The sequence below is a fragment of the Macrobrachium nipponense genome, chromosome 46 (assembly GCF_015104395.2).
Source record: "Macrobrachium nipponense isolate FS-2020 chromosome 46, ASM1510439v2, whole genome shotgun sequence".
In the NCBI taxonomy this organism is placed as follows: Eukaryota; Metazoa; Arthropoda; class Malacostraca; order Decapoda; family Palaemonidae; genus Macrobrachium; species Macrobrachium nipponense.
Window position 1 is genome coordinate 39,914,383 of NC_061106.1, and position 16,964 is coordinate 39,931,346.

A 16,964-nucleotide genomic window follows, 5' to 3' on the forward strand; every position below is an offset into this window, starting at 1 on the left:
CTTGGATTTCATTATGACTCCAAGTCCACTGCAACCTTTAAAAGGTCAGTTGCATACATATTCCTAAGCAGTGGTTCTTTTATGAATGAGGTAGTTAGGCCTGCCCTTGCAATCACAGATGGTCACATGAACCTCTGTTAAATTGTTTTGGTGCTTGTTGGTGAAAATCCATCAAAACAATGACCTGACCCAGAGTTTCTTAACTTGACAAACTGAGAGACCAGTGGTACAGTGAACAAATGATAGTTAATTAATCATTCCTGAGCACTTCTGCCTATGCAACCTGATATGCATTTACATGGTGTGGTTTTAAATCAATGACTTTTAAGACCTTAGGTGTAACTTTGATAAGAAATTGACTTTTGAGAAGCATATAGTACATGATAGTGCTTCCTGTTTTTCAAATGGCTGGTATCTTGCAGAAATGTTTATATGTTTCAGGATAAAATTTTTATATTTACTGGCAAATGTTTCAACTTTCTTCTTCCTTGTTTATTCTATCTTTCTCTATTGTTATCCTGAGGTAGTGACTCTCATCTCAAACTCCTAGATACATACAGTCATGTCATTATTCACGTTTATGTTGCCACCTCTAAATATTGACTTGTGGCAGTGACGTAAGTTACGTTTGGCTACAACTAAAATGTGGAACAGGTTGCTTAATCTTCTGGTCTCCTTCTAATCCTTCATATCTATTTATTTATCAATCACTTTTTCCTACAATTCGTCTCGATCTGCCGGCTGATTTTCCTTTGGACTTTGAAGCCCTTGTGGCTTTGCAGACTGGTGACCCAGTCCATAAAGGTTTCCAGCAAAAGATTAAGATAGAAGGCAAGAGAACAACAGTGAGTTAGAGCATGCTGACATTCTTGATGGAATAGTTAACCATCAATTAGTGGTAGTTATGGGACAAGACTTATGAAACAGTTTTCATGAATACTATAAAATGATGTTCTAAAAAGTACAGTACAGCATCAAAATCACTTTCATAAGGTTTGAGCAACAATTAATTTCGGTCTGTTTTATATTTTGGCAGATTCAATATAAAGGAATCTTGACATAGTACACCCTCTGCAATGTTGTCTAATTTATAGGGGATGAAGCAGTCAGATAAGTGGCAATGTTAATCCTAACAACATTACAGCAGCAAAGACAATCAAATCACATCCAGTTTACTAAATAATTTAAAGCACTTGACCATTTTTTAATAACAAATTGAAACATAACAGGAGCATCTGATCCCACTGGCTTATGAACCTACTATATCAATATATATATATATGAGAGAGAGAGAGAGAGAGAGAGAGAGAGAGAGAGAGAGAGAGAGAGAGAGAGAGAGAGAGAGAGAGAATGACTGGAAGCTGACCACCTCCATTCTCTAATGAAGAGAGCGAAGGTGGAGCTGTCCCGAAGGGAGGCTTCTACGGCGACAACAGGACACCGAAAACAACTATGATGAAATACCGAATGGCCGGCCTCTACCCAAGCGCGACCACCTTCCTGAAAAAGTACTTTAACACGTCCTGTAACCCAGGATGGACATTAGCTGGTCAAAAGCCAGCATCTGTCAAAGCAACACCTCGAGACTTCTATCCTCTCGAAGTAAGTTTTTGTCTCCCAAGTCACAAATTAAGGCCACAAACTCCAATCTTCAGGAAGGTGGCCATTCGGTATTTTACCCTATTAGTAAACTGCAATTTCCAAAGAAACAGGGTAAACAAACGCGTGGACTGAAGGGACCTCATTCTGAGACGACCTCCGGAAACCAGTTGGATGAGGGTTGACAAATGGCCCAGGAGAGTCCTCCAAAGGGAAACTGGCTGCATTACGGAGGACAAAAATTCTTCGACCAGACTTAGAAGCTTGTCTATCCGTTTCGGAGCGGGAGAAGCCCTCAAAATCTGGGAATTCAAAACAATCCCCAGATAAGTCAAGATCTGGCAAGGGATTAGACTGGACTAGCCAATCGTCCAGATACATTTAACTGATGCAGAATAGCCGAAACAGGAGCTATCACCCGAGAAAAGACCTGTGGAGCAGTGGTGAGGCCGAAACAAAGGGTCTTGAACTGGAAAACTCCAGAGTCCGTGAAAAACTGAAGGTAAGGTCTGCTCTTCGGATGGATGGGGATTTGCAGATAAGCATCCTGCAGATCGATGGAAATCATCCAGTCCCCCATCCTGACGGATGAAAGAACAGTCTGAACCGTCTCCATCCGGAACTTGAACTTCAGAATGAACTTGTTCAAGACCGAAAGATCTATGATGGGGCGCCAAGCACTCGAGGCCTTTAGAACTACAAACACTCGTGAGTAAAACCCGGGAGGAGGAGGAGCTTGCTCTATGGCATCCTTCTCCAAGAGAGCCGAAAGCTCCTTCTCCAAGGCTTGACCCCTGATTGAGTGAGGGGAATAACTGCTGAACTCGAGAGGACAATTGGAAAGTGGAGGTCTCGAAACAAAAGGGTAACCTACCTTCTGGACCTCCACTACCCAAGCATCCACTGCTCTCTCCTGCCAAGCTGACCAATGCCGAGAGAGACAAGCTCCTACTGCGGTCTCCGGGTGAGGTAATGACTCCTACTTCTGAAAATTCTTACACAGAGACAAGGAAGAAGAAGAAGGTCCTCCTGGAGGCTGAGATCTTCCCCTGCCCTTAGAGCCACGCCAAGAACTTCTCCCACGTTTTAAAGAGTGAGCACCAGAGGAGGAAGCTGAGGTGCCAGAAACCTGACATGAACTCTGGAAAAACGAGCCAGAAGGAGGAGGTTGTTGGGCTGGAGCAGAAGGCACAGATCTGGCACTAAACTTACGCTTACTCCTTGAAGGAACGGGAGGAAGACCAGAGGAAAAAGCTCTTGATAAGGCCCAGTGAGCTTGGGAAGAGGCGTCACCTTGACGTTCCTTCAAAACCTCAGAAAGCACAGACATATCAAATAGGGAATTGTGCCAAAAGGAGAAGAGGACAACAAACGGTTTCTCTGAATCTCCAATACAGAGGAGGGTAACTGCGATAAATACAGGCTACGCCTTAAGAGAAACAAGAAAGGCCTACATTGAAGCGGCAAGCTTGTTCTGATGTACAGAAGCGATTAAAATAAACAAGCAGAATTTCTCAAAAAGAGGAGCATCGGGAGGAACAAACCCAGTCTCCTTGATATACATTAAAAGACCTCCAAGGACCCACATATTGAAGGATTGAGCTTCTTGTAAGGAGCTCATAACAGACTCCATGGCAATAAAGTCTTCGATTGAGACCGAGACCGAAGCCTTGGAAAGCAAAGGTAGACCCGAAAGTCGGACAAAATCAGGATTGGTTTGGGGGTCGAGAGAATGAAGTATCATCTGCCACCTGATAAACTCCTCTCGGTCCGTCGTAGAAGAGAAGAGAGCTTCTTCTTCCCTTCCCCGATCACCTTTGAAAGTTTAGCGAAGACGTCCGCCCTCACTCTCGCGAAACCTCTTAGCAAAGGGAAAAATGATATTGTTAAGGATACAATAAGTTTTGTTCATACTTACCTGGCAGATATATATATGCTGTATTCTCTGAAGTCCGACAGAATTTCTAAAACTTACGACACACGTAGTGGGAGTTAGGGTGGTTAGTACCCATTCCGCCGCTGGGAGCGGGTATCAGGAACATTCCCATTTTCTATCAGATTTCTATCTCCACTGTCTCCTGAGGGAGGTGGGTGGGTACTAAAATTATATATATCTGCCAGGTAAGTATGAACAAACTTTATTGTATCTTAACAATATCATTTTTGTTCATGAAACTTACCTGTCAGATATATATATAGCTGAATCCCACCTTTGGCGGTGGGAGAGACAGGAAAAAAGGATTTTAGAAACATATAAATGTATATGATTGACATCTTGGTTTCCTTACCTGTTACATAGCTGACTTCGTGATTACTGTCACCCAAGCCTGCTTCTGCTTCACTAGAGTTACCAACAAGGTAGTGACCTAGTAGTTGGTGCGCTCTAGATGATCTGTCAACGGGGACGGGACCACAATGTGACTAGACCATGACCATACTTCCGAGGGCAACGAGGCAAAAAAAACCACCACCTAGTTAGCCTAACAACAAACTCCCATATACCAAAGGCTAAAGGAAGGGACGACTGTACTCGCAGCCGACCTACAACCATAACATACAAATATTAAAAAACTCCCACCTACCCTTTTCTATGGGAAAGGATGAGTGCTACCTCCTGCCCCCAAAATAGTGTCTGCGGCGACGTATGGTCCGAGAGAGTAACAGCTTTCATAGGTCGTTCTCACCTCCGTAGGTAGTGGAGGAGGCGAACACTGAGTTACTTCTCCAAAAAGTAGCACTTAAAATGTCTTTAAGAGCCATGTTTTTCTGAAAGGCTATTGAGGTCGAAATAGCCCTTACTTCGTGCGCGTTAACTTTAAGTATCTTCAAGTCACTGTCTTTGCAAGAAGCGTGCGCCTCTTTAATGGTGTTCTCAAAAAGAATGCCAGTGCATTCTTGGACATGGGCATGTTTGGTCTCTGACCGAACACCATAAGTTCTCTGCAGAACCTCGGCAATCCTTCGTTCTACGAATATACTCTCTAAGAGCCCTAAAACAGGACACAGGACTCTTTCGGCTCTTGACCAATGATCTCTGCCATACCCTTGATCTCGAATGTTCTAGGCCACGGATTGGAAGGGTTTTCGTTTTGGCCAGAAACGACATATTCAAAGAGCAGACTGCATTATGCCCTTTGAAACCGACGTGTTTGCTGATAGCCTGTATTTCGCTAACTCTCTTCGCCGTCGCCAGAGCAGTTAGGAATACAGTTTTCTTCGTCAAATCCCGAGATAGAGACGAAGATGAAAGAGGTTCAAAACGATTTGACATCAAATATTTTAGGACCACATCCAGTTCCACGAAGGTAGCTTCGGTAGTGGTACCTTGGTCGTTTCAAAAGATCTCAATAGATCATGGAGATCCTTAGTTGTTAGCGAGGTCAAGACCTCTATGGCGAAGACTACAGATAGAACGCTTCTGTAGCCTTTAATAGTTGACACTGCCAACTTTAGATCTTGGTTTCAGATAAAGCAAGAAGTCGGCGATCTGGCTCACAGAGGTAGTGGTAGAGGAAACTCCTTTTCTCTTACACCAACTTCTAAAGGCTGCCCACTTCGATTGTAAACCGCGATTGATGATGGTCTCCTCGCGGTGGTGGCGATAGCTTTAGCCACTGATTTCGAAAAACCTCTCGCTCTGGCCAACTTTTGGATAGTCTGAACGCAGTCAGACTCAGAGCGGAGAGGTTTTTTGTGGTACCTCTCGAAGTGGGCTGTTTGAGTAGATCCCTCCTTAACGGAAGAGATCTCGGATAATCCACTAGGTAGAACATCACCTCTGTGAACCAGATCGCTGCGGGCCAAAAGGGGGCAGGGGGCGATTAAGGTCAACCTCGCTCCCCTCCGATGCTGCAAATTTTCTCATCACCTCCCCCAGGATCTTGAAGGGGGGAAAAGCGTAGAGATCCAGGCCCTTCCAATCCCATAGAAGGGCGTCTACTGCTACTGCTCCCGGATCGAGAACCGGGAGCAATACAGAGGAAGTCTCGCCGTCCTTGATGTTGCGAAGATGTCCACTAAGGGGCATCCCCAAAGACCCCACAGTTCCTGGCATACTTCTTGATTGAGAGTCCACTCTGTCGGCAATAACTGTCCTTGTCGACTGAGGAGATCTGCCCGGACGTTCTCGACTCCAGCAATGAATCTTGTCAATATTGTGACTTCTCTCTCCTTGCCCAAAGCAGGATCTCTTTTGCTAGAGAAAAAGGGACAGGGAGCGAGAGTGTGTTCCTCCTTTGTTTCTTCAAGTATGCCAGGGCTGTGGTGTTGTCCGAGTTGATCTGAACCACACGACGGGAGACTTTGTACTGGAAGAACTGGAGCGCTAATTGAACCGCTGCCAGCTCTTTGAAGTTGATATGCCAGGTTACCTGTTCCCCTCTCCAGGTGGACCTGACACTTCCTCCCCCCCTAGAGTTGCTCCCCACCCCGTGGATGACGCGTCGGAGAACAACACTAGGTCGGGGTTCTGAAGCTTGAGGGATACGCCCTCTGATAGCTTCCACGGATCGAGCCACCATCTTAGATGGTTCTTCACTCTTCCGAGATGTTTAACTTCATGTCGAAGTTGTCCTTTTCTGTCCAGCTGTCCGACAGAAAGAACTGAAGAGGTCGGAGGTGTAGCCTCCCCAGGGAAACAAACTTCTCCAGCGAGGAAATGTCCCCAGCAGACTCATCCATTCCCTCACCGAGCATGAATCCTTCCCTAGAAAGGCTGACACTTTTTCTATGCTTGTTGCTGACGTTCCTGGGACGGAAAAGCCCGAAAAGCCACTGAATCCATCTGAATCCCCAGATACACGATGGACTGTGTTGGGGTCAGATGTGACTTCTCGAAGTTCACCAGAAGTCCCAGGGACGCAGCTAAAGACAGAGTCGTCTTCAAATCCTTCAGGCACCGGGTCTGCGAGGAGGCTCGTATGAGCCAGTCGTCTAGATCGAGCGAGATTCTGATGTTGGAAAGATGGAGCCACCTCGCCACGTTCTTCATTAAGATGTGAAGATAAAAGGGGCCGTACTCAGTCCCGAAACAGAGAGCCCTGAATTGAAAGACCTTCCCTTTCAATACGAACGAAGGTACTTCATCGATTGGGGATGTATCGGGACGTGAAAGTAGGCGTCCTGGAGGTCGAGTGATACCATCCAATCTCCAGGTCTTAAGGCCCCCAGAACTGACTGAGGTGTCTCCATCTTGAACCTCTGCTTCTCTATAAAGAGGTTTAGACGACTTACATCCAAGACGGGCCGCCACCCTCCCGATTGTTTCGGTACAAGAAACAATCTGTTGTAAAATCCTGGCGTTGCCAGGTCTAAAACCTGTTCCACTGCTCTCTCTCGAGCATCTGCTCGAGCAGGTCGAAAAGAATCATTCGCTTTGTTAGCGGATACGATGGGGACAAGTCCCTGGGAGTGGAAGTCAACGGGGGCGGCTTTATGAAAGGGATCTTGTAACCCTTCTCTATGACGTCGAGAGACCAGGTGTCTGCCTCTCTTACTCTCCAGGCTTCTACAAACAACTGCAGCCTGGCTCCTACCGGTGACTGAAGGCACGATTTCTCACTTCTTACCCCTAGACTTGGAAGGGGCTCTACCTCTAGGAAGGCTTCTTCCTCGAGGAGACGATCTAGCGGAAGTCCCTCCACGAAAGGGCTTCTGCTTTCTAAAACTGTTGTGTTCCAGACGACGTTGAAGGCCAGCCGGACGTCTCGAAGACTGAGCCAACAGGTCTTGTGTGGCTTTCTCCTGCAGACTCACTGCCAGATCCTTCACCATAGCTTGGGGGAAGAGATGACTCGAGAAGGGAGCATACAAAAGTTCTGTCCTCTGAGCGGGAGAGACAGACTTAGCCGCGAAGTTTGCAATAAAGCGACTTGTTTTCTTAAGAACCCCTGCTGAAAATGATAGGCTAACTCCTCTGAGCCATCCCTGACGGCCTTGTCCATGCATGACAATACACTGGACAGCTCCCCCAAGCTGATCGAGTCTGGCTTACGAGATTGGTTGTTCTAAGGCTCCAAGACACCAGTCTAAAAAGTTGAACACTCTAAGGACCTAAATAGTCCCTTCAAAAGATGGTCCAGTTCGGAAGTGGTCCAAGAAACCTTAGCCGATGCTAAAAGGGCCCTCCTTGAGGCATCCACCACGCTGGCGAAATCACCTTGAGCCGACGTAGGAACCTTCAAATCCTAATTCCTCCGCCTGTCCTCATACCACATCCCTGCCTTAACCGCTAAGTCTAGACGGAGGCAGGGCGAAAGTAGTTCTTCCTTTTGCTTTCCTAGACTCCATCCAGGCGTTTTACCTTCCGGAAAGCTCTTTTCGTAGATAACGACGTCTTCATCTTCACGAAACCTGGAGACTTACTTGTCTTCGACGACGAAAACTGAGAAGGAGGAGAAGGAGGAGCGCTGGCTGAAGTATCGCCAAACGAATCACGAAGTAGTCGTGCCAAAACTTGATAATCTGACGAGGCAGACGTAGCAGGTTGATCATCATCAACATCCTCCGAAGAACCGCTAAGTTCTCCTTCTTCCCTACCCGAGTGCAAGTCCGAAGGAAGAGGCAGAAGTCCTTTAGCTCCAAGTCTCCTATCTGAACATGAAAAGAAGACGAGGGTAACGGATCCTTAACAGTAACAGGATCAGGATTCACTTTTAGAGGCGAACGTGCCAAAGTCTCGGGAACCACATCCGAGTGACAGCGAACTTCCACATTCGCGTCCACCGAGGTCTTACTAGAACGTCTACGAGCGTCCATCTGAGCGTCCAAAGTAGCGTTCTCTCGAGCGTCCAAATCAGCGTCCAACCTAGCGTCCAGCGAAGCGTCCAACGGAGCGTCCATCAAAGAGACTCTTCTACCGTCCCGCGCGAAGCGTCCTTCGAACGTCCAGCGAAGAAACTTGATCCACTGCCCGACTAACATAACGTTGAGCGTCAACACTGTCATGTCGAAGACGTGCAGAACGCAAATCGTCGTCAGCAGAAGCGTCGAAGTCGGAACGCCGAGCGTCCTCTCTACGGGAAGGGGAGAGGAGCATGCAGAGACTCTCTCTAACTTGGCGTATAACGTCACCTCTAGATGAACCCTGGGGAGCCAAACGACGTCTAGAGGGCGAAATATCAGAAGACGGGGACGAAAAAGGAGCCATTGGAGAAGACTGCTTAGATCTCTTGATAGGCAGTCTATCGTCTTTCCTTCGACGCGGGACCGTCTCCTTCTGTTTCAGTAAAGCGTCCAGTTGCCGCTGCATCGCAATGATGATCTCCGTCTGAGATGTCTCCTTACGCGGAGACGAGCTGCGCTTGCGAGAAGGAGAGGGGCGAGGGGACGCCTTCTTCCTTCTCCCAGGAACAGCCTTGGCTCTAGAGCGACTGGGGCGCTCGAGGGCGTCATCGTCGGATGACGTCCTATACTTCTTCTGGGGAGGAAAGGCTACGCTTTCCGGAGAAGAATGCCACTCAGACATAGCATGACGTGAAGCGTCCAGCTCTTGAAGAGTCCTCTTCAGAGGTCGCGAATCCGATCGAGATTCCCACCCCTTGCGCGGGGGGGACGCGTCGGAAGACGAGACAATCCTTAAGGATACGTGCTCGAGCACGCTCCTTAGCAGCCTGGGAAGCGTCCACAGGAACTGCTGAAGGGACGCCAGATCGGTGGGGGTTCCCCGTAACCCTCCTTCGGCCTTCGACATGCCCTCTCCCTGAGTCCTGGGAGTCCGGCAGAGGTCCCAGCCTAGAGGCGCTATAGGGCCGATCTGAGCCCCCTCCACTTCACTAGGGGCACTATCACTGCACTTATTTTGCCTGTTTTTCAAGGGCAAGCATTTAGATTCAAGCGTCTTCAATGAATCTAGAATAAGCGAAAGGGCATTACCCTCCGCAGCACACCACTTGAGGGGCGAAGGCAACACTACAGGTTAGGAGACCACAAATTCTAAAGGAGGGTTAGAAGGGGATACATTAATACCCTGTCTGCTACCCGACTTACTCCTGGAGGAAGACCTCCTAATCCTATCACGTTCTAACTTCTTAACGTAGGATTCATACGTCTTCCATTGCAAATCATCTAAGGCTTTCACACTCATTACAGCGCAAATCAAATCTACACTCTTGCCCCTACACCCTTTACACAATGTGTGAGGATCAACCAAGGCTTTTGGAAGCCTAACCTTGCATTCCACCTTCGAGCACACCCTGGCGCTAGCAGAACTACATCCGACATTTTTAAGGGAAAAATCTAAGCCAAAATCAACAGTCCAAATCACGTATGCCAAGCTATCGATCCAATCAAAAAACCAAAAAGTCAAGAGGATACTCAAGCAATATGAAAGTTTTCCAAAATCCTGAGGCGGAGGTGTGTAAACAGGTGTTTACGACACCGGCGACAGAAGAAATCTGATAGAAAATGGGAATGGTTCCTGATACCCGCCTCCAGCGGCGGGAATGGGTACTAACCACCCTAAACTCCCACTACGTGTGTCGTAAGTTTTAGAAATTCTGTCGGACTTCAGAGAATACAGCTATATATATATCTGACAGGTAAGTTTCATGAACAAACGTAAAAATTACCGCGACCGGGAAGGACCGTCAAGAAAAATCCCTTCTGTAATACAACGAGGCGGAGGCTGCCTCTGCTCTTTAGGCCTCGCCTGAAGAAGAAAACTCAAAATTAAATAAAAAAAGTTTCTTGAACTCTACATCATGACCGTCGTTCAAAGAAACATCAATATCACACGAATCCACGTCATCATCATCCTCGTCAGACCCTAACTGATAAACTTCCCCTGAAGTAAGATCCTGACGACTAGCTATCTTAGGTCTAACACTAATACCCCTCCCCCCTTCTAAATAAGCGCCCTTTGGCACTGCTACGGGACTAACAGGGGACACATTGGGTAAAAAATCGTCAGGCACCTGCCCAGACCGAATCCCCCCTAGGCCTTCACCACGACGGGGTTCACAAGCCGGGGTATCTGTCACACCGTTACCCATGATGCTGTTGACAGGTACCTCACGAGGAGCTGAAAATTAATCTAAAAGAGTGTTAGACATTCTAGTAAAAGCTTCTTCAAAATTCTCTGACAGCTTGTTAAACTTGGCTGAAATATGTCTATCTAAACTAAGCTGTAATTTTTCAAATTTCTGTTTCCAACTAGTTTCCATCGCCAAAAACTTTGAATCTACATCAGAAATTACTTCACTATTTACCGGTTGTACAGGTGGCAAAGCATCAATTAATTCGGAATCGGAATCACGATACCGAAACCAAAGAGCCAGAACCATGAGCGCACAAATCAAGGAAATCATTAGATACAGGTCTAGCTACCGATTTCTTTTTCTCCTTAATCAATTTGTTACACTGCAAGATTCTTTGATGTTTCATATAAGTCGTCATGTCTTCGTCAGACCAAGGCTTACATAAGTCATAATGAGAAGTCAAGTCACAAACCTGTCCACGACAAAAGCTACAAATGTCATGGGGTTCATACTCCCTGCTCCTTATCCTTGTCCCACAAGCCCGGGCAATTCCTGATGTTGCTGGCAGAAGGAAGCATCAAATCATCTAGGCTATCCATTGGACTGTTGGGCAGGTCACGTAATTCCGGGTCGCAAAATTTCGTAATATACAATATAAATACCAAAATAGAAATAAAAGTTAATTCACTATTTCGTGGATGTAATACGTGAGTGGTAATTAACATAAAGTCGCATTAACAATTAATGAGAGCTTTAAAGGCACAAAAAGGTTTAGGAAATTTATAAAGAGCGGCCGTGATGTAAACAGCAAGGGTGCTCATTAACAACTGATTTTCAAGGGAAGGTTTTGTACCTGTCAACGACAGTGTTGCCAACTGGCGGACAGAATAGGAGGTAACAGGGTTGCCAATGTCGTAAACTTTGGTGCGGTTTTGGGGGATTTAGGGCTACATAAATTATATTAAGGTACTGTTTATTAATTTCCCATTTCATGTGCTAAATCCGCACACCACTTGTACCCATAGACGCTGGGGCACTTTCATCACAACAATCGAAACCCCGACCTCTAACCAGCACTTATTCGTACTTATTCAAGAGGACTACGGCATTCTTTGTGGCGTTTTGCGCTCTTCAATTGTTTATCAGTGTTGTCAATTGGTATTTGTTTACCCTACAAACTAGGTATAAGACTTATACAAAACCGCAGAAATAACTGAAATTAGATATCCATTTGTAGTATATATACATATTACAGCAATTTTATCATTACTGCATTACTATGACAACTAGAATTCATGGAAACAGTTTGTAAATGCATCGGTGTATGTGTGACGCTCCACTAGATTGGCAACGATGAGTCATTTATCCTCACGTCGCCTGCTCGTAAGTATACATCCGAAATATTTGTAATTTTCCGCGGTTAATTTGGTTGCAAAAAGGGATAACAGACATGAATTAAATAAACATTTTGAAGTAACAAAGTAAAGTTAAACTAAATAATGAGTAAAGTAAACAATTAAGGGAATAAAGCTTTACACCTCATAGGGTAAACAATCACGGACGATCCACCATCATCACGCTGGCCGGGTCTTATTCACTCAATATTTAATTGGTGAAACAAGAATACAATCACAACTCTAAGCATACCATTCAAAAGATTGAAGTTTCATCAACATAATGTGATGTATGAAAGCCCATACAAACTAAAATAAGCATGTGACGCTCTTCGTAAAATATGTTTTGACAGCAGTTTTGAAATCCAATATGGCGGCGGTCGTGTGGCTGGCCGGTCTAATCACTGACTGTCCGCCATCTTTCCCAGCCTTCCCAGCAATCATTTGAACAATGTTAGCGTATATATGTAACGTTAATTGATCTTACTCAAGATTGCAGTTGTAATCAGCACAATAAAACATTTTGTTGCCTATATTAGTGAAAAGTATGAAACTTTTTATTCCCGGGGTCATGGTTTGAACTGAATTCATTTTTACCTTGTAATCGGTGGTTTTATCCTTACTGCCATCACAACTGACACTCCACAGTGCTTATTTGATGATTGTAATTATATACAAATTTTGGTCTTAATTCATTCCACACTGCACTTGAACCATGTTGCTGTTCCTGGTTCCTAAGCGCTCACTCAACAAACACAGTTATGAGCAGCAGCAGACGACACTGTTTATGATGTGGAAAGCTTTATTCCCTTAATTGTTTACTTTACACATTATTTAGTTTAACTTTACTATGTTATTTCAAATGTTTATTTAATTCATGTCTATTATCCAATGTTTCTAAACCTTGTCGTACATCTGGCTACCAAAAACCTTCGCGGAGCAGATGACGATTAGTGGATTATTATTTTTTTTTTTTTTTTGCTAGCACTTTTCATTGATTTAAGTCTACTATATTAGTATTTTGATTTTTTTAATAACTGTATGCCAGAAATAAATGTAACCTTTAATGTTTGCATGCTAAGAATGGCAAAATCATCGTTGCCACATTAGTGGAGCTTCACACATATGCCGATGCATTATCATAAACTGTTTCCATGAATTCATATTGTCATAGTAATGCTATAATGATAAAATTGCTTTAATATTTATGTATATATACTTTCAATACATAGGCTAATTTCACCAATTTCAACATTTTGTGTAAGTCTTATACCCAGTTTGGAGGGTGAACACATACCAATTGGCAAGAGAGAGAGAGAGAGAGAGAGAGAGAGAGAGAGGAGAGAGAGAGAGAGAGAGAGTAGAGAGAGAGAGAGAGAGAGAGAGAAAGGAAGGTGAAGGAAGGAAGGCCAGGGGTGGCGGTGGAGCTTTTTACGCGTGTTCGTATCCATTTCTGGATAATGGAGTTCTTGTCTCTTGGTACAAGGACAAGTGTCGTTATTCTTTACGATTAGTGATTCACGATACCCTTATAAATTACGGCACTGGGTGCAGTACGCTATAGCAAAATCTAATTCTGATACGAGTGTTCGTTACAGAAATATTGCCAAAAAATGACAATTTGTCTAAAATTGCATTTTTCCTAACTATACAAACCTGAGGTCCTTTTACAATAGGAAGGTACTAGCGGCAGCTGGATAGGTCGTAAGCTTTCGACAAGGGGTTCGGTAGTTAACTGCTTGTCCGACAGGCGCGCGCGCGCGACTGGGAGGTAAACAAATCACTTTTGCTTTTGGCCCAAGCAAAAACTGCAGAGTGAGGGGTGGCATGAGGTGGGGCTATGTGTAAAAGGACCTCAGGTTTGTATAGTTTAGGAAAAATGCAATTTTAGACAAATTGTCATTTGTTCCCGACACGGCATACAAACCTTCGTCCTTTTACAATAGGAAGACTCACTTCTTGGTGGGAGGAATCTGAGTCTTTTGTGAACAGACTGGTGTTCGCCCAAGACCTTGGAAGCCTCCCTGGTCGTAAGAGCGAGGGAGGGATCCAAGCCTCTGTCCGATTGATCGGGGTGTGCACCGCAGGATCAATGGTCAGACCTCTGGACCGAGTACTAAGAGAGGAGGCAAGCGTATCTCTTCGTACCAGCAATGTAAGAACTTGTTCCTGTACAGGAGCAAATATAAAGTCATGGGTTTGACTCTTGTAGGCATCCACTTCCCCCCCTTGTAGAAGGAAGTGGGTGGATATTCTGCTCCTATCCCTAGTGAAAGGGATAGGATGGGGCTCTGTCATATAGCTCACCTGCATCTCGTCCTTATCCAGCGTAGACGACCGTGGCCCTCTGCCCACAGGTAGAGGAGGAGGAAAAGATGGGAAGAGGGAGCCAGTCCACTCACTCACTCACACATCCATCCACACAGTCACACCAGGACTCGATGCTGTTTCAGCCTGCGAGGGTCTGGGTAGCTACACAACTTGTTTGAGCAGCCACCACGGGTCCTAAGGAAAAGGTATCCAAGGACCTGTGGGCAATATCCCGAAGGTAGAAGACGTAAAGGTAGTCTGGTTAGACCAGACCCCTGCCTTCAGGACCTGCGCCACGGAGAAGTTCTACGAAACGCCAACGAGGGGCCAATACTTCTGACTTCGTGAGCTCTCGGACGGGAGGGACGTACGGATGTCGTCACTACCATCAGCCTCATACGCCCTCCTGATGACCTCACGCAGCCAGAATGAAAGTGTCTTGGATACTTCTTTCTTGTGACCCCGGTGCTAACGAAGAGGCGTGACACTCAGGCCTGAGGTGTCGAGTTCTCTTCAGATAGCGCCGTAGCGCCCTCACAGGACAAAGCAGCATCTCATCCGCATCATTATCGGTGAAGTCCAATAGGGAGGGAATCGTGAATGACTCGAACCTGTCGTCAGGGATCGACGGTTTCTGAGTCCTTCGCAACGAAGTTCGGGACGAAATCGAGCGTCACGGATCCCCCATCCTCTGGAGTGTCGTACATCAATAGGAAAGACCATGAAGTTCCCCTACTCTCTTCGCCGATGCCAGGGCCAGCAAGAAGAGGGTCTTGAGGGTCAGATCCCTGTCTGACGACTCTCGGAGTGGCTCGAACGGCGTTCAAGTCAAGACTCCTAAGGACGAGAGTCACATCCCCACGCAGGGGGCCTGAGTTTCCCTGGGTGGGCAAGACCTTTCGAAGCTCCTCATAAGCCAAGGAGATCTCGAACGAGTTCGAGATGTCCAATCCCCTCAGTTTCAGGACGAGCGCCAGGGCGGCTCTGTATCCTTTGACTGTGGGGACTGAGAGGAGCGTTCTCTCGGCGAAGAAAAAAACAAACGAGGAAATCCGCTACCTGCTGAAGAGTGGCTCTGAGAGGAGATAGACCCCGTCTACGACACCAACAGAAGACGGCCCACTTCCCCTGGTAACAGCTGCAGAGGACTGACGGACGTTTCCATGCCATCTCTGGTTGCTGCGCTAACGAGAAAAGGCTCTCGTTTCGCAAAGAGATGTGTGGCTACAGCCTCGCCGTGAAGACGTAGGGGCTGGACTGCTCGGTGGTACCCGCTCACGGTGGCTGGCGCAGAAGGTTGTGCCAAGGGGAACTCTCTCGGTTCTCCTCTCCTGGCAGAAGAGCCAGCTGTTCCGGATAACAAATGGCCTGTGGCCATTTGGGAGCCACCAGGATCATCCTGAGCTTCTGTTGACCAGTGCTCGACTGATCACCTTGGCGCATCAGGCTGACGGGGGAAAGGCATAGACGAAGAGGTTGTCCCACCGGTGTTGAAGAGCGTCCTCATTGGCAGCTGCCCATGGGTCCCGGCACGGCCGAGAAGAACACCTGGAGCTTCCTGTTGTGGCCGGTGGCGAACAGATCCAGACTGGGCGCCCCCCGACAGTGTCGAAGAAGCCTTTCCCGCCACGTCCCTGGTGTAGAGTACCATTTCGGTCCCCTATTCACCTGATTCCCGAAGGCTGAGCGTGTCTGCTACTACATTCCTTCTTCCTGACTGTCGCTGGTGCCGACAGCTCTGATTGGTGTGCCTCGGGCCCACTCGTGCACCTGCCCGAGTCAACTGGTACAACGGGAGAGACACTAGGCCCCCCTGTTTGTTGACTTAGGCCACCAACGTGGTGTTGTCGCACATCAACACCACTGAGTGTTCCCCTCAAGCGGTCTGGAACGCTTGGAGAGCGGGAGAACCTGCTTGAGTTTTCCAGTACGTTGATGTGGGTGCTTGTCGTTCTCGTCCCACAACTCTGAAGTCAGCAATCCTCCAGGTGTGCCCCCTCCTCGTTCGATGCGTCTGAGACAAGCTGCATGTCCGGGGGGGGGGAGTGCGCAGAGGCACTCCTCTTAAGAGGTTCCTGTTCGTCCAGCCAACCAGGCTAGGTCCTGCCTCACCTCCTGTGTCAGTGACACTGAAAGCTGGGGATCCGTCGCCTGTGACCAACTCTCCCTTTAGTCTCCACTGAAGAGACCGCAGGTGAAAGACGCCCGTGAGGACTAACTTCTCGAGTGACGAACAGGTGTCCGATCACGACTTGCCATCGCTGAGCTACCTGTTTCCTCTGCCGAGACAGGAACTGGTTGCTGCCTCCTGAATCGCTGATCGATCCGCGAGTCTGCGGGGAAGACTCGCCTGCTACCGTGTCTATCAGCATGCCCATGTACTTCATCCTCTGCTTGGCTCGAGATCGGACTTTTCGAGTTCCAACGATCCCCAGATCGCGCCAGAACTCGGCAGTCGCTCCCTTTCCTGTAGCAAACTGCGAGCGGACTCGCCAAGGACTACCATCGTCGAGATACTCATCAGACGTATCCCGTGCGATGGGCCCAAGCAGGACACCAGAGTGCACACTCTCGTGAACACCTGTGGGTCGGTTGAGAGACCGGAAGCAAAGTGCCCTGAACTGGTACATCCGTCCCGTCGAGGATGAAGCGGAGGTACTTTCTGGAGGATGATGAATGGGTATTT

The 16,964-nt window shown here is 47.0% G+C and overlaps 1 protein-coding gene across 1 annotated transcript in view; it reads right to left on the bottom strand.

The window, feature by feature from the left end:
* Positions 1-16,964, bottom strand: part of LOC135214930 (RNA-binding Raly-like protein) — an 81,041-nt gene that overhangs the window by 39,444 nt on the left and 24,633 nt on the right. The window lies entirely within an intron of this gene.